A 27,183-nucleotide genomic window follows, 5' to 3' on the forward strand; every position below is an offset into this window, starting at 1 on the left:
GCTGTTCGGCGCTGGCACGGGCTAATTTAACAATTCAAGGGTCACTACCTGCAGAAGTGAGGACACAGCTTACAAGCATGAGGATCCAGCCAGTTACAATGTGTGCATCGGGATAATGAACTTAAAACAATAGCAATTAACAAGCTAAGACAAAGGATTAAAATTAAAAATGAATGGTGCAGTGCGTGCGGCTGGCTTGTAAAACAGCACTAAGCCAACTTAATCCATTTTAATTCCGAGTGGAACCCGCGGTGCCGGTGAAGCGGTGGCGGGGTCGGGTTCAGCTCCTGGGGACGCGCGATACATCCACCTGTGACAGTCCTTCCCGGCGTGATAAAGTAAGGGAAGTCTCTCAAGAAGTGCGCCCGACTGCGGGGCGTCCCCGGGGAGCAGGTGTCAAAGTTGTCCATCAGATGCCTGAAAGGGAAGAAGGGGAGCGCTACTCCGTGCTATTGTGAGACAGTTGTCATTGACTGATCAGGCCTTTTAAGCAAGCTTTCACAGTCAATGAAACCACCTGAATAGATGAAAGCCAGACAGCTTCTGACAAACAAGGGGCTGTGGAATATTCATTGTGCATCTGCGAGGGAAAGATTAATGTATTAGAAATTAAAATGGGGCCGGGACGTATGATCTTGCTCTAACACTTGGCCAGACCTGTGTCACCCATTGCTAGTGCCTGAAGTCGACAGACAATCCTGCCAAGGTAACGGGAATCATTAAGCATCCTGCTATTGTGCACGGTGAATAATAAAACTTTCCCCCTATTCTTTGCCCGGAGCTGACAATGAATAATTCTGGAGCTATTTGCAATGTTAACAGCACCTATCTTGCCCATCCATTCCTTTACGATAAGGATGGAAATATGCATTTCAACAGTCTGTACAGATACTGATTCACAGGCATTTCAAAGGACACCTGTCACTCAAGTGAAGGACCTGTCAGTCTCCAACGTATGACGGTGCCAGGAAAATGGCGAAAAAGATTATCTGTACTTTATTTCTTTTTTCCTCAGATTATAACACTGTTACATTTGCCATCAACTGACAAGTGATTTACACTCGCAACTGTAATGTGTTTAAGCTAGAAAAAGCTATTCTCTTAGGCAGCCCTTATTCTTTCAAGGTTTACAACTGTATCAAATATACTATCGCAAATGTGATCTAGACCATACAGAATGCCATTATGTGAGATATTAGAAGCATTTAATCTGTTTGCTAACATAAAGGTGACATCGATAAAGCCGTATCTTTGACGTCAGGACCAAGCTGGCTAAACCTACCTTTCCAGACCACAGGGTCAGCTGCAGTCCTGGAGAGCATGCCAGAGCATCCCCAGACTTCTCCGAGCCGGGCACGGGGGGGTGCCTGGAGCTCCCTGGGGCCTCCCAAGGAAAGGGGCTGACTCTGGAGCATGTGGCCAGTCTCCTGCAAGCAGGCAGGTGAAGGACAACTGGAAGTGTAAGCAGGCTTTGGTTTGAAAAAGTGTCTGGTTTGAAGAGGTGTCCTGGTGCAGGACAAGGATGAAGCCCTCCAGCAGGCGAGCTCCCGGTGGCAGCATGCCCCATGGGTGCCACCCGGTGCCACCCGGTGCCTCTGAGAGCGAGGTACCTGTGGATGCGCCGTGCGAGCAGGTGGAGCCGGAGGTGTAGGAGCTGTCCGTGTGTCAGCTTGTGCTCGGGAGCCCCACACAGTGGGAGAGTTTTGGTCCCATAGCCTTGGGGTAAGGCCAAAAGTGTAGGCACGTTGTCCCCGAGAGCTGCTCCTGCACCTGGGGTCCGAACATGGCAGCACTGCACGCACCGACAACGGATGGACCTGCAGAGAATGTGTGTTCACGAGGGGTTCAGCTCCCGGATTCAGCACCATCATTTCCTGCAGGTCCTGGTCTCACCTCTTACCCAAGAAGCAACCAGAAGGATGAGCCCTGACACCCAGCACTGCCGATCCCAGTGGGGGACACTTGGCTGGGCTATCCAGGTGGCAGAAGATGAGAGCGAGTGGTGAAAGTGAGCGGAAAGCTTTGGGACCCCTCCGAATACCTCAGTGCAACCTGTGAAGCAGCCCCGTGCACCTCTCCCCTCGGCTGCCTTTCAGCAGTGTGGGCTGGAAGGTGAGTCAGCCTGCCGTCCTTTGCAGCAGGTTGTGCTCAGGATGAGATTTGGTTCAGAAGTGAAACTGAGTTTGCTGCTCCTCTTCTGCTCCCTCAGTCGTGCACCTGAGCCATGCAGGCAAAGCCATGCAGGTCACCTCGGTGACATACATGGGGGTGTCCATGGGGCCACGGCCCCATCCTGTGCTCCCATGGATGCTGAACACAGATAACACAACCAGCAGTGTGCCTCTAGAGCAGTTACTGCCCCTGAAACACACATAGTTATGTGTTTATATTTTTATTTTTCCCTACACAGTCATCCATGCCGTCGGCACCTTCCCCCGTCGCAGCCCCCCGAGGCCAGCCGTCCCGCAGGTGCCTGTGCTGCGGGGATCCGAGGCTGGTGGTGATCCTCGAGCGGCTCAGCAGCTGCTGCTGCTCTGCTCCGGATTCTCCCAGGGAATAAAAAAATAACACTCTGTTCACATTTATCTTAAATATTTTCCAGATTATTTGCTTCAAATTTTTCCTCGACAATCTTCCTATTGTGGCTTTTAAGTGGACTCTGCAAGCAACAAGGCTCCACTGGATGAATGTTCACTTTCTTTCACCATCCAGTAGGCAGAAAATACCGCAACGTGACTCAGAGCTTCTGTGACTGTGTTCGAGTTCTTTCCAGTTTAGAAACAATTTTAGCTCCAGAGGAACAAGCACTGATGTGTTGTGCGCCCCGTCCATGCGGGCAGCAGCCCAGGGACCGGCCATGCCAGGCGCCTGGGTGGGCTGGGGACGTGCTCAGCACCACGGGCGGGCATCAAGGCCCCGCACCAACCTGCCCGGCTCACCCAGCTGCCGTGGCCATGCTGGCAGAGGCAGGACGGGGGGTGCCTTCACATGCCCCGGGGGGCTGAGCGTCTCTGGAGCTGCGCTGAGCACCAGGTCCAACGCAGGGACCTGGGCTATGTGGGTGAAACCCAGCTGTGGCTGACCAGGACACGCTAACCAACCTCGTTTGCTCAGATAGTGAAACACAGATTTATTAACGACTGAATCTGAACCCAAATGGAACAACTTGGAAAGAGGCAAATGCAAGACCCTTGTAGCTTGCAAGAGGGGAGGTTTTGTGCAAGCCCTGGCACTGCTGCTGGTGCCGTGCTGGTGCAGGGCCCCTGTCCCTTGGCACGTCCCCGCAGACCGCTCCTCCCTGCGAGAGGCACTGTCCTCCCACCAGCCCGAAGATGCCTGTGCCGGACAACGTCAGCCTTTTCCCCGGCTCCATGAAGCCCTGACTCACAGGCGGGGACCTACAGGGGACGTTGCTTCCGCCCTGCAGGTGCACAGTGCCTGCCTGCAGCCCTGCCAGCATCCCGCCTGTCACCAGCAGCTCCACACAGGGATTTTCCCAAGCTTTTTGGTGTCAGATCCAAGCCTCCTCTGTCATTAACGTGGGGCCACTTCCTACCCTCTGCTACCTCACTTCTGACACCAAATTAATTGAGTCCATTCTCCGTTTTGCCGCAAAACATGGTAACCCGAATGTATAGGGCCTGCTGAAGCAGAAAGAAGAACAAATTTAGCCACTAGTCACTCGCTTGTGAAGGCATAGCCATTTCTTGATTTACACAGTAAATTTTTAAAACCAAATAAGGGGAGGAAGAATGCCCTGAAATGAATAGCCGGCATGTCTTTGTAAAGGGGCACCAGAAAAGCCTCGCCGCCATCAGCAGGTCATTTGCTGCCTGGTGACAAGGCAAAAATGCTGGTGACAGAAGTGATACCACCGGTGACAGTGGCACCAGCAGCTACATGAAATGATTTCCTGGCATTGACCATCAACTCCCTGGTGATAGGGCCCTGTGTCCCACCTGGGGACTTCCACTGCACACACCGTTTCCATGAGTTGCCCAGGATAATTTACATTAATTAGGGGGAGAGCAGAGTTGCCCTCAAAGCAGAACCAAGATGTTTTTAAAATGCCATTGCTCAGGGAAAAAAGCCAATGTGGGAGAGAGGGAGTGGGAGAGAATCTCAAGAGACAGAGGATGCTGCAGAGTAGGGTGGAAATCTCTCCTGGGAGAAAAAGTTTAAAACTAACCTGGCTCCCCTCCCTCTCTACAGCTCCTCTTTTGGGATGCGCTGGAACATATCTGCTATTAAATGGCCTCAGCAGCTTGCAGCAGGCTATTCTCTTTGCTGGTGGTAGCTATTTCTAAAGTAGCCAGGTGGATTGGAGGGGAGCTATTAAGGTATTAAGGAAAGCTGGTGAAAACATGGTGCCTGCTGGACATTTTTTAAGGCAGAGCACAGGTTGACCCTCAGACTTGCAACCTATCTGCAGGCAAAATTTGCACTGAAATCAGAGCACATTTTTGCATGTTGCAGGGATGCCAGATCAGGGTCATGGTTGCAGGGATGGTAAATGGCACCTTAGCATTTCATATTTATTCTCTCTCAGTGACTCCCATATAAAATTTGCTCAGCATAAAAGTCAGAGCCAAAGTTTTATGACTACGAATGCCGCAAACTTGACCTCATACCTGAAAAATCATGCGGTGGTCTTTTTGCTTTGCACATTGCCAGCAGTAAAGATTTGAGAATCAGGACCTGGCAATTTCATTGCTAATTCATGAGAGAAGGAAAAGCAATTTGCTCGCTTCTCTCATGGCCAGATTTTGCTGTTGAGATTCCAGTTTATGCGAGATGACTCATTTCTCTGCTGAAGCCGGCAGCTTAGGGAGTGTCCCGGCGATTCCTGCAGCACCCTGCAGCACCCTGCCAGACGGCGCAGGCGTCAGGGCCGGCTGCAGGGGGGGGTCAGGCACAGCTCGCACCGCGGGGCTGGGAGCGAGAGGCTCCCTGGGATCCAGAGCAGGATCCCCAGGAATGCCTTCTTCATTTACCTTTGCCTTAACGTGAAACCTCAGTGCTCCCTGACTTAAATATCTTGCAGTTGGTCCTAGCTTGAGGTTCTGATTTAGGTTTTGCCAGAGAGCTTTCAGAAACATTTTATTTTTTTTTCAGCCCTAAAGGTGAGCACAGAGAGCAGCACAGGAGCCTTAGGACAACTGAGGGCCTTGTTGTGAAGGTCTCTTTCTGGGTCTTCTTGGAGACCAAGGTTTGGGTTGATGTTTGGGTTTTTCCCCCACTGGGTCACAGTCAGCTCCACAGGAAGGAGCGCTTGGAGCTGTATGAGTGACCAGCAGCTGTGACGATGCTGCGTGTTTGTATTTGTGTTATCACATTTGGCGCCAGTCCTTGTGTGTAAGAGGTGCAGCACTGCCTGGCTGCATCGCAGCATGCGAGGGTGCCCCGGGCAGACCCACCTCCCATGGCACTGGGGCACATCTCCTGCTGCTGCTGGGCCCTTGTCTTCAGCTACGGGTGCAAACCCGTGCGGGGCGGAGGGACTGGCCCATGCGCCCCCATCGCTCTGCCTACGCTTTATTACAGACTCCCTCTATCTGGCTGCGGGATTTATTCACATTCACACTTGTCCCCTCCCTCCTATTTCTGCAGGTGGTTGCCTGTTTCAGAGCCAAGGAAGCCCAAGCAGATCACACTCGGCACCAACGCCACCCTCCTCTCTGGTGCAGGGGTGAGGACGCCACCACGAAGTCACCTGGCAGGCACAGCTCTGCTCTGACCTGGCACGGCAGGGACTGGATTTTGTTTCAAATGCTCCGTAAAATCCTTGTAATGCCAAAATTTAATTTTTCTGATGTTCAATTGTCCAACTTCCTTGTGTGGAGATGAGTCGTGAAATATCTACTTTCAAGATACAGTGTTTACAAAACAGTTGATATTTGTCCAGTGGCATGAGAGGGTTGAATTGTCTGATGGAAGTGGTACTTTGAAACAAACAATTTTTTTACCTGTAAAAATTTTCAGTTAAACAAGAGAGTCACAACAGTTACAGGCTACACTTCTGCGTTTCGTTTAATGTGCTCACTGTCTACCAAGGTCAGAACAAGTCCCATGCCCAGATTTCTCACGTAGATAACGTGCTTTTGGATGCTGTTGGGGCTGGATCCCAACCTGACTGAACTCAGCGCATCCCCCCCTATGTCCCCACCACACCCATGGGTGCTTCGCGCCTACAAACCGCGGTGGAAACACCCACACAGCCCCAGGCGTGAGCAGTGCTGCGGGGAACAGCCCTGCAGTGCTCAGGTTTGGGGCCACCCGCAAAGCCCTGCCCTGGCACCTGCACCCACATTTCGGGCAGAGGGAATGTGTGACAGCAGTGCCAAAGCACCAGCCCGCCCCTGCCAGCACACACGTGGCAGCACGGGGCTGGGTGCCCAAGTCCGTGTCTGGCCCTCGGAGCTCGCCCCCTGCCTCCCTGCGGGCCATAGGTCAGGTCTGACGCCTCTTTTTTGGAAACGGTGACCTGCAATTGTCACCATGGAAGTGTAACCGCTTTGATGAGGCCCCGGCAATAAAGGGCTGCACTGTTGGGCTGCCTGGGTTTTGTTTTTGTGCTCCTTCCAAAAAGCAGCACATAATCGATCTCATTATGCAACAGAACCAAAAAGGAAGAAACGATGAATCAGGTTGGAGCAGTGCCAGTGGGTATGAATAAAGTGGATTTTGTTCTAAGGAAGTGGTATTTTTCAGGCTGTCTCTTTGACCTGGGAGCAGGTTTTGGGGTCCCCACAACGACGTTTGCACAGCGCCTGCCTGTGCCGGCGGCTCTCCCCCGGCCCGCGGCTCCCTGCAGGTGCTGCACAGGACCCGTATCCGTGTCTGCCTCCTGGCAGCATCTGCTTGTACACAAAAGTGCAGAGCAACATGTGTTGTAGGTTAAGAAAACACAACGATCCCCTTTCCAGCCGATTTATTCTCCTGGATGAGTGTGGAAAGCAATCTCTTTTTATTTCTCTAGATCTTAAGCTTAATAGAACAGTGAATTCAGCCTCTGTCCCACTAAATTATCCGGCAAGGGCTGAACCCTATTTTTCTTTTGAAGAAGAACAAGGGCGCTGAAATAATTTGTGGATCTGGGTTCCTAATATTAAATAATTCTTACCATTTAAAACAGTTTTTGTAGGAAATATTTTATAGTTAGAGAAATAGTTTTTGACATTTTGGGGGGGAAAAGAACAATGGACCGTTTACAGGTCTACACAGTAGATTAATGAATCTAATTGAGTCTGTAGGGAAATGCTTCAGTTTAACTACTGGAACTAATTTATACATTCACTACATCGTAATAAGTCAATTTAAGTTTCTGGAAATAAAACTGGATATCCTGGGTATAGATTTGAACTATAAATTTCTGCAAGAAAGGAGTCTGTGTGTTCATTATACATTGTAAAATTACCATATGGACCTGTCAACACTTCTTAGCACAGCTTTGTAATAATGTCATTTAGTTTAACATTGTAATGTGCCAACTGAATTAATGCGTATGACACAATGAATGCCTCCCAACCGCTGGTTCTGGGGAGGTTTGCAACTTTTAAAAGATGTTTCTTATGCAAAAGAGTTTTGCCTGTATTTACACAGCTAATATCTGGCCTTTGATCAGGTATTATCAGCATTAATGAGTGTCAAAGAATTGTTTAACTCCCAGCAACTACTTCTGAAGTTTCAGGAATGAGGACCGGTATGTTACAAATACAACAAAATCCTAATCGCCAGTAGCTGGACATGGTGCCCGGGCTCCTCTTGCCAAACTGCATCTAAAATCACACGTTATTTCTCTTGCCATTGCTGCCCAATTTCCCCCTCGCCCTACTGTTATTTATTGCTCTGAAAGCCGCTCTGGTGCTCCTCTGTTAGCCGTACTGCTGATATGAAAGACGCCCATTGTTCTGAATTATTTTATGCTTGCTACACTTCTCATTCCCCACTTTCTATAATTTTGTCATAATACCCTTTTCATTCATTTATTCAAAATAGGAAAAGTCCTCGGCAGTGAGCGGAGTTAGAAACAAGTGCAGCGTGCTCCGGTCTACTGCTCCTTACGAGCTATATTAGGCGCTGGTGTGCTGCCGACGTGGGAGCCTCCAGAACCAAATTTAAACCCGCGGCGCGTCTCGCCAGGGCTGCCTTCCGCACACTGCCAGCCCGAGGCAAGCTTTGCCTGCACCGAGCGGGGACGAGCTCCGCGTGGGAGCCTCAGCGCCCGGCGTCCTGCCCGCGCAGGCTGTGCCATGTCTGGCTCTCAGGCAGCCCTCGCTCCAGTAGCGGCCTCAGCCCCAGGGCTGTGGGACAAGAGCTGCCCCGCAGGGCTTTGGGCTCCGTGTCCCACTTTTCAGCTCTAGGGCGGCCCAGCACCGCGCTCTGCTCGGGGCTGCAGACCAGCCGGCAGCCCGCGGGTGAGTGCCAGCACTCTGAGCGGCTTGCACAGAGCGGCCTGGCGTGAATGGCATGGGGCAAAAAGCTGAAACATCCATCCTGAGAGGTGCCTCCAGCCCCTGCAGGGTATTCCCATAGCGGGAGCTGGGATTTAGCAGTCCCACTCACCAGAGCTACCCTGAAGGCAGCAGTGACGGAGGGCAATTGAAGGGAAACTCCCCCTGCACATCTCGGGACAGACCCTGCCATGCTTACTTCTACCCCCCTGAAGTCAGAGGGAGTTTTTCCTGGGCGTGCTCTACATAAACTGAGTCACACCTTGCCCTTTGTCCTTTATTTGTCTGCTTCTCTTCTTTCATCCCCTCCTCCTTACCTCTACCAGCAGCCTTTCTGAAGGGACACTGGAGACTTACTGCAAAATACTGCAGTGTTTGGCTGGGTAACGGGTGGGGAGTTGGGCTGCTGCTCCAGGGTAGAAAAAAGAACTTCCCAACCCCTGTGCAGCTGGGCCACAGACACCAAGGTGGGACAGTCCTTCCTTCCCCATGTGTGGCCATCCCAGCTGCCTCAGGCAGGACGACCCTAGTCCAGTCCCAGCGGGGGCTGCCCAATTCCCCCCAGGACACAGTCTTAAGGATTAGTCGAACAGCTAAAACTCCTGCCACCATGAACGAGCTGAACAGGCTAACCCCTGGAATCGACGGGATTTAGGATTTGGTTCCGGGATTTTCTTACCCAGCAGCACAAACCCTTGCAGAGCTGTCCCGGAGCTGGGGAGCCCCGGGGGGAGTCCTGGGTCAGCGCCGCGAGCCCGCGGCTCTGCTCCCCTCACCACAGGTCCCCGGGCTGGTGAGCGTGGTGAAACATAACGATTTTTTTGTAATTAAATACTGCAACTAAGGTTTCACATCACTAATTACATATTAAAATCCAGTAGTTATTTACATTTCTGCACTCTGATTTCTACTTAAAGCTATAATGGTTAATGTCACTACTTATGCAAACCTGATGGCATCTGCCTATAAAAGGATGATTATAAAAGATTAGCGCCTTACCTATAAATTCATCTCACTAATAAGCAACACGCTCATGATTGAAAGTCAAAGAGACTTTTTAAAGTAGTTAGATGTTTTATTTCCTTTAAAAAAATCTGACGACAATGAAACAAGTGCTTGAGAAGAGCATGTATGTCAGAAGTATTAGTGCCGTGCGTTCAATAATTCTGGAAAGAGTGATAAATAGTGGATCCTCAATTACATCTTTGCTTTATTCCCCAAGTGACTTGTATTTTGGTTGATATACAGTCAATGTGATTGCCATTGTTTCCCAATGCAAGGAAAATGCCCTTCATGAAAACATTATTAATTACATAGAGCTATAATTGTAGGGAATGCTTCACAAGAGGCAGGCAGCTGACACAGAAGCAGTCCCTGTTTGTGCAGCGCTAGACTTTGCCTGGATCCCTCGGCCAGATCTTCATGGCCTGCACCTTGCGTCTTCAGTTTCTTTGTGGTCACAGACACATTTGACACCAGGACAGAGGCAGCACGAGCGGTGTTGCAGTGGCAGGAGGATCGCGCCTTTTATTTCCAGAGGTGTTTCCAAATAAAGTTATGCCTGCACCACCCCGGAGTTTTGTGCCAAAGCTATTTCTCTGGTTCATGGTGCTGATCAGGAGCAGCAGAAGCAGCAAAGGTTCCAAGAGGTTTCAGCACAGAGGAGGGGGCTCAGCCCTGTCGGATGCTGGGTGCTGCATCCTGTGCCATGAGCTCAGAGCTCAGCGGTGCTAGGGGCATGGCCGGGGGTCCCCTTGCTGGGGGCTGGAGCAGCACCACGAACATAGCAGCGTCCCACAGCTTCTCGCAGCCAGCTGCTGGGGCCTCCTCCAGGAAGGACATCAATGGCAGTGGAAAGCCACCTGGGAAACTCGGGTAGTCCTCTGGTCCTGCGTGGCTGTGCTGTGACGGTGCCTTTCAGGAAGAAGCCCCAGGCTTTGAGCTGGTCTACAAAACTCAGTGTTATGCAGAGAGCCCTTTCTGTCCCCAGACTCCTCACTGGGCAGACCTTTAATGCCTCCTTCACACACTGTGTCATCCCCTGCAGTGCACAGGCAAGTATCCGTGCTGCCAAGACCACAAGACAACGGGTCTGTCTCCATACCTTCATTCCCGGTGGGACATCGTGGCTGGAGCTCCAGAGGTACAACCCCTGCTGAAATTGGTTTGGCTTTTTTTGAAAACTTCCACTCACTGTCCCTTATAAGCCATTTTTTTTCCATTTATCATTTGGTCCTTGTTTCCCTTTAATACATTTGTAATTGTACATGCTCAAGGATATTTGCTATGCTTCATGCTTTGACATCTCCTGCGTGAACCTTATCCAGGTTAAGAGAGGTCACTAGTCAGTAATGATTTCCCAAGAGCCCCAAAACAGAATCTGTTGGTTTTTTTTTGGAATGTCTTCTATTTAATTGACCACCGAATCAGGCAGACAGTGTTCTGTGAACAGCCTACTGGTACAAGAAACATTTCACTGAATTTCCATCCAGGGAGTTTTCCTTCCCACAGAGCAGCCCTGCTGCATGTTTGCGGGCAGTGCCCACAGCACCCGCCTGCTGCTTCCTTTCCCCCCCTCTTTTCCTCTATCTCTTTTTAATTATGAAAATCAAGGAACCCATAATTCCCATGACAGCTGTGACTACATTCAGACTTAACCATAAACTATGAAGCAAATGCTTGGTTTGTAGAAAATCATGTTCTATAACATATGCTTCTCATTATGGGGTAAATTTGCAAAAGAATAAGGCTCATTTCTTTTGCAGGTGCAAAGCGAATGCATGCATTTCCTACTACCTGGTTTGCACCTGCAGCCCAGCATTTGGAGATGCAAGGACCAAGGCATGGTTGTGTTGGTACGGCAAGGGAGGGGAGCTGCCTCCTGCACCTTCCTGGTCCTTCAGTGCAGAGCCTTCTGCCCACGCCTGGCCAACATCTCCTGCTCCTTCAGTGCCCACCACGGGAGAGCTGTGCCCGCAAAATTGCGGGAGCAAATTGCTGTGGATAATTCCGTAGAGAAATGTGTTGAAAAAAATTTCATTATGATGGCCCCTCTTTGGTTCTTGCAAAATGAGATTACCTCCTCCTGCAGCACCAGCCAGATGAATATCTAACCTAAGTCTACCTTGCAAGAATCTCCTTGGATAGCATATTTGATCCTCAACACTCCATTTTTTTCATTTGAAATCTATGCCAATTGGGATTGGAAATATAGAAAAACAAAGTATTAGATGCACAGAAATGTTTTCTTATGTACATTACAAAATTACTTAATTCAGTGTAAGACCAGAGTTGCCATTAGGTATTAACTAGACAGGTGTTAGCAATAGCCTGTGTCTCTTTTTTAAAGGAAATCAATATACAACACAAATGCAAAATCAAAAGGTTCTTCCCCAGATGGCATCATCTTACCAGCACTGAACAAATACGCACCACATCAACTTTTACTGCTTTCTGGCCCATTCATCTTACTTGAATTGCCCGGAAGTTCCAAGATCACGCCCTGGATGTGCAGGGAGAACGGCATCCATGACACGCGTGAGCTTCTGAAGATCACGGTCCTGCCTTTGGCAGAGCCACCCGGAGGCACCTGTGGGGACAGATGTCCTCGGCTGCTGCCATCAGCCGTGCTTGGTGCCTGTGGGTTCCTGGCACACGGGGCAGTGTGAACACCTCAGTCCTGTCATCCTCTGCACAACCACACGCAAGCCAGGAGTATTTTTTGTACAACACAACTCTGAGGATGAGTGGCTTTCAGACTCTCACAAGGACAAATGGGAGCAGCCTGTTTATTTCAAGACTTCTCAGATGGATGATGGTGTAGTCCCAGTAGCCGAAAGAGAAAAGTGTTTTACATGCTGTATCTTCTACACGCTGTATCCTCTGTATGCTCCATGGGTGCAGGAGGACCGACGTCCCCTTGCCTGCCCCAGCTGTGCCGCAGGACTGCCTGCGCACACTGCGCGTGGCTGCGGGCGAGCGCTGCTCCTCAGGGCCCCGAGCCTCAGCACGGACAGGGGGCTGCAGGGCTAAGGCCAAGCACTGACCAGCGCGAGCGTCCACCACCGAGCGGAGTTAAAGCAGATCGGCTGGACGGATACGTAATCTCATTTTAATGACTAAGCCACGGGGGTGTGCTACCTCCCTGGAAACTGTTCCATATGTTTAATTATGCTCACTGCTAAGAAATTACATTTTCTTTCAAGGCTGAATTTGTCTAACCTCAACTTCCAAGCATAATTTTAAATGAAGAATAAAGATTATATTTTTAGGATGTGTGATCATTTGCTCAGAGAAAGAGTATAGAACACATATCAGGAGATGTTACCTCATTAGATTAATTAACTTGTGCAGGCAAAGCCTTACACGCCAGTTCTAGAAGGATCGCAGAGCCCTCAGCTGCCAGCGCTTTTGGGGAAGCGGGGCGTGCGGGGTCCTGCAGGAACACCCGGACTCCCGCGAGCTCAGAAGGGCAAAGCCCAAAATCCTCAGCACGAAGGAATACGCAGCTTTTCTTTCTGCCCATGCTGCCCCTCAGGAGGTCCTGGCGGCTGAAGACGGGTGTCCCTGCGGCCCCTCGGGGAGCACCCTTGCCCTGAGAGCTGGAGGGTTTCGGGTCCAGCCACCCCCACCCCTCTGCCTCCCTCCTTATCGGCTGCCAGAGGAACAAAGGGGACGAGGCTGATAACGTGCGTCTCCTGTCCTGCCTTCCTGCGGCTCGCAGCCCGCTCCCCTCCTATTGTGGGTAATATAATTCAATGTCAAGGGGGCTTATGTAATATTTAGGCGTGTATTACACTAAATTAATCTTAACATGAAAAATCTTTTGATTACATAGTATGTTTTTGTCATTGATTGATTAATTCATTTATTCATATAGTAATGCTATGTCCGACTCCTATTTATATTCAGTTGTAAGAGAAACTTCCTATTCGTGTCAGGGGAGATGAATTAAAATGGTTATCACTGGTATTTTCTAACCTACTTTTTGTAAGGGTCCTTTTGCAGCACCTACTTTCTCTGCTTCCTTTCCCACGCAAACCGCCTGCCATAAATCCCTGCACTACCAGCCTCTCCATGCCACCCAAGCGACCAAGCCCACACCAGCGTGCCGAGCTGTGCGCGCCGGAGCGGGGCAGGCAGGACAGGACGGAGGTGTGAAGCACCGTGTGCCCTCGCCCTGCTTCCCTGCCCCGCGACCTGCACCCTCCCAGGCCGCTGAGCCCACATCCCCGGTGGGGCAGCCACGGCACACCCACGCAGCCAGGCTGAAAATTGAGGCCAGCGTGACACCTGGTGGCTCACGGGACCGCGCCACCAGCACCCCGGCGTCTTCGCATCGCCAGCTGTCGGTGCTGCAAGATTTGTTCCCTGGCAGCGATGCTGCGGAGTTGAGCAAGCGAGAAAGGCTTGGTTGCCATGGCATGGAACTGCCCTGACATGGGAGAGATTTTTCTTAATTTAAAAATAATGCTTAATTAATTGTAGTTCTTTTACGGGCTTAACCACGCCGTTAAGGCAGAGCTGCTGAGGGCCCCGCAGGGAGGAAATGCCAGGGATGTGTGGGCCCCTTGCGTCCCCTAGCCCCCCGGCACCCAGCCCCGTGTCCCTTCGCCCAGCCCTTCTGCCCACTGCAAAGCTGCAGCAGCCCAGCCCCAAGCACTGTCCCCTGGTGCGGGGACGGAGCACACAGCTGGGGACCTGCTGCTCCACCAGTGCCCGCCTTCCCTGCACGCTCACTAACAATAAAGCGGGCTAAAATTATCATCAATATGTTATTTTAATTTCACACACAATAATGAAGCCATTGCAAAAGTGGTGTGTACACATGAAATATACCTTCTGCTATTTATATGTGTTTTTCTAAATTAAAGGGAATATAAAACCGGTGAGAAATCAACTTGGAAGCATTCCCCTTTAGGGTAGAACAAAATACATCGAGCCAAGCAGTACTAGCACAGAAAAGAGAGCCCACTGAGTGGCAGCTTCATGTCTTGCCACCATTCGTGCTGGCAGCAGGGAAGGTGAGGCTCTGGCCCCTGCAGCCTTGGGTGCCTGGCAGGCAGAGGCAGCACCAGCCATGTGGGGACCCTGGCACGGGAGCCCCCCAGAAGCTGTGCCCTGCTCTGCCTGTGCTCAGCCAAGGGGATGGAAAATGAGCAGAGAGTGCACTGCTGAGCTAGAAACCACAGAGGGCTGGAGATTTTTATGAAACTCAAAATAAGCCAATAAGCATCTGAGGTGGTGCCAGAGGTGGCTTCAGCACCTCCAGAAGTCAGAATTCACAGGCAGGCTCACGGGAGCCCAGGTGCCCAGCACGCCGTGTGGTCTGGCTGCAGCAGGCTCACATCGGCCATCAGCTGGGAGACTTGTGGCTGAAGGGGGGTGCCGGGGACATGGGTGACCCTGGGGGTGCTGCGGACATTGGGGATGCTGAGGATGCTGCGAGGGCTTGGCCAGCCCTGTGGAGTATGCTGCTGCTCCCTGCGCTGACCGCACTCTGCCAGTCCCTCCTGAACGCGTCCGCAACCGATCCTTTTTGGGTACAGAGCAAGAGACAAGCAGTACTTAGTGTGTTTATAGGCCTAACCTGGAGCTGACTGACAGATGAGAGCTGTTGCACCTTTCCAGCTGATTTATGCAGCAGGAAATCAAGTCAGCTAACGAGGACCTGGCTACCAACTTCTCATTTCACTCTTAGCCTCCTGAGCGGAGATTTATGTTTAAAACTACTGTGCTTTGCTTTATTTGAAAACTGGTGTTGTGGTTTTTACATACATACAGTTCATTCTGTTCATCAATATTTTACATATGCAGGTGTACATAATCTTCATTTTTATGCAAATCTCTCTGCAGCCAGACAGGTGCGTTTTCTGATCTCTATTCATCATCAAGAAATCCAATAACTTGGCTGTGTACTTACATCTGGTTAGGGGTTGACCCAATGTGCACTTAAGCATGGATTTCAAATATGGGCAGCAGGGAAATAGCTTATTTCCCCCCTGGCCTTTATAAAATTAAATGCAAAACCCCCCAGTGTTAATGCAATGTTAATGTTGCAAGATCAAGCATTTAAAAGTCAGGGAATTCCGTAACTTGTGGTGGCTCCAGCGATGTTGAGCTGATACATCACCCATCCTATGTCTTTTGTGGCATATGACAAAGAGTATTAGAATATTGCTAGTACTGCAGCTAATACCAAAATAAAGGAAAGCTTAGTAGAAAACGCCATGTCTACTAGGAGGCCCTTCAAGATGCCCTTCCTTGCTATAGATAATGGTCTGACAAAGCGGTTTCGAGGAGGTAAACCGGAGTTTTGACAAAGCAGTGTGCTCGGAGCTGAGAAGTGTCCTTTCACCATGGTGATTTTCCAATTTTCTTGCATGAAAACAGCTCAAAGACAGAGGCCTGGGGAAGGTGCTGGGGTGCTGCTGCCCTCCACGCAGCCGTGCTGCCTCCCGGCCTCCCCCTGCCCTGCACGGCACCGCCTGTGCCACTGCGGGGGGACACCTGCTGCACAGCTGGTTCCAAACACCCTAACTCTCCTTTCTCCCTATAACGATATAACAAAAAAGAAAACAAAACAACAACCCAAACCAAACTTTTCTATGGGGGAAAAAGCCCTGAGCTGTTTTCTCGCCAGCCCCACTGCCGGGCTGTGCCTGAATCTCTTGAAGCTTAGTGCTCGCAGGCGGCAGTGAGGAGTGTATCCACACGGCAGTTCAGTGCTGTTCTCTGAATTGTAACGCTATTGTTAAATCAAATCTGTTCAAATTCAGAGAAAGGCATCTGTCCTCATTGGGGGCTATAATGGAGCATGCCAAACCTCAAGCATGGTAATGATTCTGCTATCGCTGTTTCTTCAAAACACGTCTCTTTGTTTTTGTTTTGTTTAAGTGGGAAGAGTGTGTTTCCTTTATTATCTTGGAAATACATGAAAGAAGATTAAATTAATTCTTTGAAAGAAGAGGAGCAAAAGGCCATGTGGCTTTGGGAATGGGCCAGGTATGAAGCCCTTCAACCTAAAGGGGGAACATTTCCTAAAGACAGGCTTTAAATCCGCAATGGGTCGGCTCCGCTCCTCTCCTGGGGGCTGAGGCTGTGTCGCTTGGCGCGGTACCTGGACTGGGGCAGCTCTGGGGATACTGGAGGTGCCAGGGACTCTGAGCAGTGGCAGGTGGGCTCCTGCCCCCAGCAGGCACTGAGCGGCCCTTTGCAGACTGCGCCTCGTCAGCCCCGCTCACACCCAGCAGCAGAGCGGGTGCCTGGTTCTGCAAACCTGGGGGGCCTCAGGCAATGATTTTGGCAAAATCGTGCAAAATCATGGCAAAATCGTGCCACGTGGTGACCGTGTCTTCATTTACAAGCCTGCACAGGTCTCAAACGCCGCTCTTCGGCACTCCCAGACGCCGATGTCAGCCAGAGAGCAGCAGGCGCTGGCTGCCAGCTCCGTGGGCCCTGCACCTCCCGCGGGGAAGGGGAACGTCTCCGGCCCCACCGGCCTCGGAGAGGTGTCAGCAAGGTTTCGGGTTGGTTTTGACTGCAGCTGCTTAAGAGCTGCAGTTCCTATCGGGCTGCCACATACAAAGTGCAGGTCGCATGTTACGGCTCTGATATCTTATTAACTTTTACAGGTTCCTTTGAATAACCAAAAAGACAGAACTGCTTTTGTTTCCTGCAATTCACCAACTCCTCCCCCACAAGAAAAGAAGGGAGGGAAGAAAACCTTTATAACTATACAGTGGTCTACTGCTCGGATTAATTTAGTTCACCAAAACAGTGACCATTGTCAAGTGCCTTGCATCTCCATGGAAACAGTTGCCTTGGCCATAGACAAAGGTCTGCCTACAATACAATGTCATAAGAGTTTCTGAGGATGTGGACCCCATGTTTAAATCATAGTGCAAAGGTATAAGGGTATATCTTATATTATTCCTGCCTGTCTGCTGCAGCTGCTACGCCTTCATTCCAAAATAATATTTTTTCAAATGAAGTAGCAGAAAACAGCTTTACATTTTTGTTATCCCTTCAAGCACAAAATAAAAAATGCCTGTGCTGCCACTACCTGATTCAATCAAGTGGAGTACATTGGATACCCACAGGCTACGAGTACTGGAAAAAGCTGACTTGTATTTTAATTAATAATGCGATGCAGTGTCTCAACAACTAGGCCTTTGGCAATATGCTGTGCTTTGTTCATTATTTGCTGTAAACAATTTCCAAGCAATGCGTAGACAACCCTATTTTTTAATTTCTGCTAATTCATAACATTATCAGAATGCAGGATTTTTCTTGTGCAATAAAGCAAGTGATTAAACCTCCTTTCTAGCATGTGAAAGATTTCAGACTGGTTCGCTGCGTGACCAAAAAACGGAGAGCTGCTCAGCCCAGTTCCCAGTACCCTGCTTGTACCCAGGCGGCTGCTTGGCGATGGCCAGAGTGGGGAGCAGGGAGCAGGGAGCAAGCAGTGGCTCTGGTCCCAGCGACAAGCTTAGCCCCAAGCTGGGAAGGTCCGGGGGTTTTGGTGGCCAGGAATTGTGAGCAGGCCCCCAGCCTCCAGTGCCTCCATGAGCTCTGCCTCTGCCGCACCTCCATGTCACGACATGCCCGCCGTGGGCACAGCGGGCCATGTGCTCAGCAGGAGAGCCTCTCAGCCACACTGACATTTTCTTGCAGAGAATAACTCATATTTGGAAACAGGCTGCATGCCTCCTAGTCTGCTTTCCCTGCTATTTGGCAGGCAGGGAAGGCCCTTCCAGCTTTTGCTGTTCTGCAAATCCTCGTGAGCACAAATAGCAGGCTCCCTGCGCACAGCAGAGCCCTGTTCTTAATTAACGTCTCTTTCCGGGGCCATCTGCTCAGCGAGGATGGGGCTCAGCGCCCCCAGGCCCCACGCATGGCCCAGCCCCCAGGCAAGGTACAGGGGGTCGCACACCACGTGCACCAACCACACCGCTGCTGCTGCCTGCCCTGTGCGTGCCCCTTGGCGCAGTGCACGCAGGTGTGTGCTCCAGGACAGCACAACACGAAGCTGAGCCGCCCCTGCCTCCCGCAGTCCTGCCCCACACCTTGTGTGGTCCACTTCAACGCGAGGCACGTCCAGCCCCACGTGCGCTCTGCTCTCCCCAGCATGAATCAGCCCTTCTGCAGGCTCCCTGCTAACGATTTGGCAGCAGAGTTGCTATTCGATGCTACCAGGTAAGAGGCAATTGGTCAGAGCGCAAAGTAAAATGTCACCCAAATGTCACAGCAATTTCCTAAGTGTCCACAAAATGGCAGATGCTCCCTCTCAGTGGCACGTGGGCTTCTTGGAACAGCAGCACCTTGCTCGTACCTGCCGTCCCCGTTGTCATTGCTGTGCCCTAGCAGTGGGTGCTGAGGGACGGAGCTGCCACCGTGCTGGAAGGAGAGGCATTATCCCACCAGGAGAGGCCCCTCCTGCTCAGCGGAGCAGCTGTGTCCATCTCAGCCCTCGCCTTTCCCAGCTTGGTTGGGGAGCTGCTGGTGTCCACTCGGCAGCCGATGCGGACTGTTTCTGCCATCCTTGCTTTTCTTCCCCAGCTTGTTCTGGGCTGCCAACACCCTTCACCCAAGGCTGAACGAAGAAACAAGTGCAAGCTAATTTTAGCAGGGTGAAGCTGAAAGGTAGCATGCTGACACCAGCAGCAAGCATGCACAAACAGGTGCCCGCACCGGCCTCCGTGGGGCTGGGACACTTCACTGCTGTGCACTCTCATGTCCATGAACCTCTCTCATCTCCTAAGCCATTAGGCACTGGATTAAACACCATGGTCACCAAAAACAACCCTGGAGCCTCTTAAGCATTTCTCATGCTCCCTCATGCCAACCCTGTAACAACCAGGGCTCCTGTTAGAGAGCTAGCTCTTCCTTCTGGTGCTGTGCCTCCTGACTAAAGGTTTCCCAAGGCAGCAGCATTCACAGAGCCCAGGTGGTGACCTGGGGCAGGGCTCCAGTTCAGTGTTGCCTTCTCCTGTGCCTGGCCACCTTCATACAACCCATTTCTGGTACTGCACTTGCTTCAAAGGACCAAAGATGCACTCCAACAAACGTAGCCATGATAGCATGCTTGTGAGGTGGAATCATCTCTGTAACTGCTACATTCATGGTGTCTTGCTGTGCCTAGCACTCCGGGTACAACACGCACTGCTGATGTCTGAGCTGGAATATTTCTGAAGGCGCTGGCAGAGCCGCCCAGACTGCTCTCTCCTGGCAGCACACTTTCTTGGACATGACCTCATATGACTGAAAACACGTTGCACCAGGAACACCTCTCCTTCTATCCTGCTCATCACCAGAACGTATGCAATACAACACAACAGTGACACATGCTCACAATGTAAGACAAGTGTCAGAAGCAGCGAGCTCTGACTGCTCTGATGAATATGTAAAAATATCACTAAGAGCCACATAGGAAAATGGACCAGAAATAAGAATATGTATTCTGAAATAGCACACCATCTGCTGCATAAAAAATCTTACACAACCACAGCCAATCCATTGGTATGTGGTGATGGAGATAGATCTCCTCTTCCCAAACTTCTTCAGTGGACTACTCTTTAAAGCCTGGAGGAAAGCTACATCTTCTGCATGAGCAGAAGACCCAGCAGAACGTTCCTGCCATAAACGTTTTGTTCTTTCAGCTGAGCCTTGCACTCAGCTGACAATGACCACGCTGTCACTTCCACTGCAGCATCAGCACACAGCTATAGACTTGGTGGAGGTAAAACGCGGGTCCTGTCCAACTCCTAGCAGAGATCCCATTTATGTGGCTAGGAAGATGCAAATTCTCAAGCCGAGGTTGAGGCCAGCATGTAGAGCTGCAGCTGAGAACCGCAGGCAGTTGTTGTGCTGTTGTCTTGCCTGTGATCACCCCATTACTTTGTGCCATTAATTCATCAGATCCCTTCGTGCTTGTATGTGCATCTAATTCTTGTAGCTTCCAGATCAGTTTTCTAAATCTCTCTATAAAGTATGCATAAATAGCTATACTTTCTATTTTGCCTGCTTAGCGTACTAAGGACTCCAAACACTGCTTTAAATGATTTGTCAGACACCTACGAAATGTGCATTGCCATCAGAGCGGGTTTGATGAGCTGCAGTTTGATGAGAGCCCCCCCCCCCCCACAAATACAGGAAATGGTAGTGTTACAGAAGGCACCGCCCTGTGTGGCAGTGCTGTAATTACACAACTCCGAACAATTAAGTGCTTACTGATTATGTGTTGAGAGGAAGCTTAATACCATCAGATCATATCATTGCTGATTTATTGAGTTGTTATTGGACACATCCTGAAGCTCTGACTGTCCTTACTTGATCAAAACTCCTCATTTACCTGAATAAAGATGAAGAATTTTGCCCTACAGTATTTCAGGCAAACGTGTATAATCTCAGAACCTTTTCAAATGCTATTTATAATCCTGAAGCATATTGTTTTATGCTTGTTGAGTTTTATAAACAACTATTCTTCCTGCAAGGATAAAAATAAAGTCAGCCAATGGCTTCTGCATTTAAGTCAGGTCACCACAAAGTGCAATAGGCAGGATTTTAAAAGGTCTGTTTTTAGAATTTATTGAAGACGAAAGAAAGATGTCTCTTGAAAGCCTACTGATTTTGTGTGCACCACAGTACATTATGTATAAAACAAGGTCATGTATGTATTATCTTTATGTCATACATTAGGAATGAAATGAAACAAGGCTGACAAGCCATTTTCTGTGTGTTTCTGTTAATATCACAAACTTAATTTAGGTGCTCTAAATTAATTTAGGACTCTTTGCTTAGAACTCGTCATTGAAAAAAAGGTACTAGACAATTGTAAAGAGAACAAGGTAAGTGATCTTCATTATTATTATTATTTAGCCCATCTCTTCTCTTTTTCCCCATTAAACATTTTACTTGGAAATTCACTGGGGAGAAAATGGGAGGAAATGCATTCTGCTTTCCCATCTGAATATCCTTAAGTCACATATGTTATAATATATTTGCATTTTTAAATAAATACCCCTCACAGAAACAAATTAGAAATGATTATTTATGTCTTATGAAGCTATGTTACCCTGCAGTGCTGTCAAAAGGTCAACCATTGCCTCTAACTTTGCTGTGCATACAATGACCTGGAAGTACCATCGATAATGACCCTATGGCTGCAAGTCTTGAAGACTTAATCATCTGACATACAAGGAGCCCTAAGGCTCTTGTACTTGGCATTTGCCTTATTGAAATGTACACAGACAATATGCATTTTAAACAATTCAAAACTGCGTGCCTAAAATAGTCATTGGGCCACAGATCCCTTTCCGAAGCAGGCTTCTCGCTATTTCAGCTCTCTCACTTTGATGAGCAAGTCAGTTAACGAAACAATCTGATGCATCTGGAGCTAGAAACTAGCTGCATTTATTATTGGCATTTGCTCCATATTGCAAGGGAAAGTTATCATCTGCGTCATCTGGAACTTAATTACTATCTGCCACCAGCCAAATTTGATTTTAAGCCTCTTTAAGAGAGAGTTCATAAAACACAACAACAAAAGAGGGGGGACCAGTGGGGAAGGAATTCTGCATTAAAGAAGAAACCCAACCAAACCCCAGCAAAAGCAGCCGCCCTGGAAGCCTGGCTTAGCTTTGCTGGGTCAGCAGGTTCTGCCTGCGGGGCTTGTGCCTGGCATTAAAATGGATCAAAAGAAAAAAAAAAGAAAAAAAAAAGAAGAAAAAAAAAAACTACAAGGAGGGAGATGAAAACTCCCTTGAATACAAAAGCTAAAGTCAGCATCAACCATTACGATCACGAAGGACATTATTTAATGATCCCCTGTTTGGGGACACTTTTGCAGGACCACCATGTGTTGCTGAGCGAGGGCCTGGAAGGAACAATGTCCAAAATACAGCCATGGGCAGGCTTTGCTGGAGAGTGTGACCTCACCCTGAGAGCTGGCAGAGGCCCAGGGGGGACTCCCCACCACCTGCTGCAGTTTCAGCCCTCCCACCAGATAACCAAAAGCTTCTACGGCAGAAGCCGGACCTGCAGACTCCCCTTCTCTGCAGGTCCGTGCCAAGCCCTCCAGGGGTACCTCCGCCATCCTGACAGGGCCGCAGCCTGCACGCAGCAGGGATGAAGCCCATCCTGGCCGCCCAGGGCTGTGGGAGCTGCCCCCCACCCCGCTGCCCGCTCCCCACGCCCATCACAATGCGCAGGAGGACACGAAGATGTGCGGGCTGCGCGGGAAAAGAGGCAGCATATGTCAGCGGAGTGGTGGCTGTGTTCTGTTACGTGTTTACCCTCCTACATATCTTCTCGGAGGCTTGAAGGAATTATTCCTAATGCAGAAAGAGACACAAAAAAAGTCAGAAAGAAATCTTCCCTGTTCTACCTACCCTTGAAAAATACGCCAAAGTGATGTCTCTTTCTGGTATTTCACATCGCTGGGAGTCAGGAAAACTAGCCCATGCACTTGCCATGTCTTCTGTTTTAATAAACTGCACATTAGTTTCATTCAGCAGCTCCAGCCTCTGGCTATCCATTGTACTGTATATTAGTTTTAAATACACATTGCTTGCAATAACACTGGAGCAGGAAGCTGTGCCTCAAGTTAAGAAATGGTTAGGATTGGTTTACATTTGCAGTCTCATTGAAAACATTTATTCAATCAAAGGGAAAAATAAATGTGGTCCCTCCGCTCTGTCAAGTATAAACTGTTATTGATCCCCTAAATGAAATTTGTCCATGCTGATCGATCAAACACATTATCTTTTTTTCCCCAGTCTATTACCAGCAATTGGAAACTCTCAAGCATCAATAGCAGCTTGCCCACACAAACTGCAAACTTAGCCTATCAGCTCCCAAAATGTGAGTTATTCTGGTCCCCCTCCTTTCTCTGCAAACAGCTGGACCCCTGCATGATGACTATATTTTTCCCGAGCTGAAGGTTAGAAAAAATTAAATTTAATAAAGCGCTGGAAATCATTTGTGTCGTGTTAAACTCCAGCCTCATGGTAATGGCTGGGCACTGGCTGCAGGGCTGGCGCACACCCTGGATCTCTACTGCAGCCCCTGCTCGGGGTGAGCCGTGCGGGGCTTGGCTCAGCGGGGCTCATCCTCTGCTCCTGCTGGCTCCAGGAATCCGTTCCTCAGCCACAGCTGGTTGCATTCCTTCCAGCCCCTGCCCTTGAGCCAGTCCCCTGTGTGTGTCATACGGCTCCCACTCTACCAGAGAGCAATGGGATGCGGCACATCCAGTGTGTCTGGGCTGAAAATGCAGACACAGAGCATAACAGCACTTTAATGGGTCACAATGTTACCTACCAGTCCTCTACGTGGTGCTCCTCATCTTCACAACCTAGAGAAAAGCTGGGAAGGAGAGGAAGTTCATACATGCTTTTCTGACTAACGGGCCTTTTTGCCTAAAGGACGGCTATGAAGACAGCGGTTCTCTCTAGACAAGGAGAAGACCAGGGTCAAGGGGTACAAGCTGCACTGGGAGAGGTTTCACCTTGGTATAAGAAAGGGACGTGGTACAGTCTCCATCACTGGAGGCTGTTAAGATGCGATTGGGCTGGGTGCTGGATAATTTCATCTAGGCTTCCTTTTCCCATGAAAGGTCAGACCCAGTGACCTTTCAAGGTCCCTTCCAGCCTGGGCTGCTCTGTGGTGCTATGATTCCGTGATTCTATGAATTATGTAAGGATGAGGAAATATTGTGCCACGTGAGCTGGTTTATTCCAGGGTTTGACAGATTCCTCTCCCAGCAGTAGCCAGTGCTTTCTGCAGGGGAACCTTCGCCACCCCAGGGTGAGGCGCATCTCACGGTGCTCTCTGTGGGAGGATGCTCTGATGGGCAGTGCATGCACATGCGCACGTGTTTCTGTACCCACATGCTGCAGGCAGCACTGCTCCCGCATGTGCATGGAGAGCAGCGGGGCCACCCCACTCTGCTGGTGGTCACAGCACCACCACCACCTCCTGAGGACGCAGCCTCGGTGCACCTTTCTAAATCAATTTGCTTCAGAGACATTTTGAGGTTGTCTGAAGTGAACTCCCAGCAGCTCAGCTGAGCACCGATCTTCAAAAAGAACTTAATTTCAGGTAGGCTGTGAAAAAAAGGTAACTCTTGTCTCTTAATAGCCATCATGAGGGGCTTACTCTCTGCTGCTGTCAATAGCTCATATGTTTGTCTTCTGTCTTGCTGATAGGTAATAATTTTCCAAGCAAGCTTAGGGAGCAGTGACTCTTTATTAAAACTAATAAGGGTGAGAGTCACGGGTTTTTAAAAATCACTCAGGAAATTATTACTGACAACTCTTTCTTGACTCACCATGTAGAAGGAAAGCAATGAGTAGTTAAAATGCCTTTCAAGAGGTAAGCTCATGGTTTTGCTGCCACATACACTCAGGACGTAGAAAACTTTATAATGCAATTCCTTGCAACAGTGGCAAACAAATACATCGAGAATAAAATGATCCTGAAATTTTACCTGGAGTAATAAAAGCTTTGAATGCAAGTTTTGTTGCAAGTGGCTAATTTCAGTTAAATATGACAGAAACAGCACATTAAGGAAGTAATTAACAGTGAAATATTTGGGGTGCCTTTAGCGTCTGCTCATGTACTGAACATTCAAACACGGAGAAGAGGTAGCAGAGACAGCACTGATGGCATGAGGCTGGGCAGAGCCCTCGGCCGGGCATGCAGCGGCTCCTCACCTGCAGGGGCAGTGGGAAGGGGGCAGCTGCAGGGCCTCGTCCTCCTTCCTCTCCCTGCTCTTAACCCAGCATCCGGAGCCCGTCTCCTCTCCAGATCCCAGACCAGTGACACCGCAGTGAAAGGATCCCCTGCCCCTGCTCACGTGGGGGAAGCTGCCCCCGGCCTGCCCCCGTGGGATGCTGTGGGCTGCCTGGAACCACCAGCCGTCAGCGGGACCCCAGCCTGCAAGGGATGCTAGCATGCAGTCAGGGGTTTTTTGCTCCCAGACTGAAAACTTCAGCCAGTGACTCCCATACCAAGCTCGTATCTCCTGTTCCAGTGTATCTGGCATATCTTTGTAAAAAACAAACAAATAAACAAACAAAAACTCTTATCTTGCCACAGCACAGGATCAGCTCCATCCCCAGACAGCCTGACTGTTAATTGCCCTCACAAACCTGGGCTGTGTTTTAGCCCGCACCAACCCAGCTCGCATCCCCTGGCTGCACTTCACGCTCTCTGTTCCCCAGGGAGGCACAAAAGCCCTGCCGGGAGGTTGCTGCTCCCCACGCGTGGAGCAAGCCATGGCAAACCTGCCCTGCCACGAGGAGCTTGTCTGGAGCTCTGGCTACTCCCACAGCTGTTTTCTGAGCTCTTTCACGCTTCAAAATCTCCTTCCTGAGGAGCAGAGCCCAGAGCTGGACATCGCCCTGCTGTGATCTCCCCACCGCCCCCGTCCCCCCGGGCGGACGCCCTCACCCCTCACTGAGCTCCCACTCCCCAGGTGCCCACCTCAGCGCTGGGCACACCTTGGGGCAGCATTTAGCCCAAAGCTCCCTGCTGCTCTTTCAGAGCTCAGCAGGAGCCCGTGTGCCAAACCCTTGCCTTTTGCAACTGTACGAGCTGGTCTAATAAAGGCGATGACCTCTGCCTGTGCTTCAGCTGGGAATGTGATCTCAATGAAGTTACTTTTATCAATCAGACTTTTAACCTAATAAAAAAGATGACTGGGGAAATGACATAAAGACCAGTTTCTTGCCAATATTGTTGCATTACATACTATTATAACAATCTTCTGTGGAAAAAAAAAACATGAACACGTGTGGCAACATCCATTTCTGTCCTGAAGGATGTTGGCTGAGGCGCTGCCTTATTGCCGCCCGGGATTGTCCCTCCGGAGGCAGCCATCCCTTGCTGTTACTGGCTGGGGTTCGCCTTGGTCACCTGCGGGGCTCCTCTGACCAGCCCCACAGCGGGGTTTTCCACCTGTGCCATTTCATAACCGGGCTATCATACAAACAGCGGCATGATTTCTACTTCATCACTCACAGAGAGGAAAACAGCCATTTTTTTCAGAATATTTTAAAATGTTGATGTTGCCCTTGGAACAGCAGAAGCACATGGTGGTCCATGTACACACTCCTATGCCACTCATGGTGCCCCCCCCAGCATGGAAAATGGATCCCACAAAGCAGCTCAGCCCACTTCTGCCCAAAGGCCGGGCCATGGCACCCCAGCTGCTCCAGGGAAGAGATGGGGGAACACACTCAAACCCAGGGGGATGTTTCTGAACCATCTTTGAAGACCAAAACTTGCTCATTTGTCAGGAGCTATGAAAGGCTGCTGAAATATGGGGAGCATGAGGCTTTGTGGTGGCAGCATCTTCATCCCCAGTCATCAACCTACCAGGTTCAATGCTTTCATGCTCAGTTGTATCTGTAGGCTGGGCAAGAGTGCCAGCACCTGACATTAAAACTACTTTATCTGTACGGCATGCTGTCAGGCGTTTCATTTAGAAAAATGCATGGGCTTTTTCTGCTTTCTTATTTTTGCACGCCTAGATGCAATTACTTCGGAGAGACAGCAAGGTGTTCCTGCTGTCAAATGGCTGGGGCAGCCCTCCCTGACAGCGCTGCCTCTGTAAATTATAACTTACCAACCTGAGCCCCATACCAGCTAATTTGCGGTGGGACTGACTGGGAGTGTCTCCAGTGCTGGATTCACAGGAGGAAGGAGGACAATGGAGAGGAGGAATAGG

The sequence above is a fragment of the Cygnus atratus genome, chromosome 6, assembly GCF_013377495.2.
Source record: "Cygnus atratus isolate AKBS03 ecotype Queensland, Australia chromosome 6, CAtr_DNAZoo_HiC_assembly, whole genome shotgun sequence".
In the NCBI taxonomy this organism is placed as follows: Eukaryota; Metazoa; Chordata; class Aves; order Anseriformes; family Anatidae; genus Cygnus; species Cygnus atratus.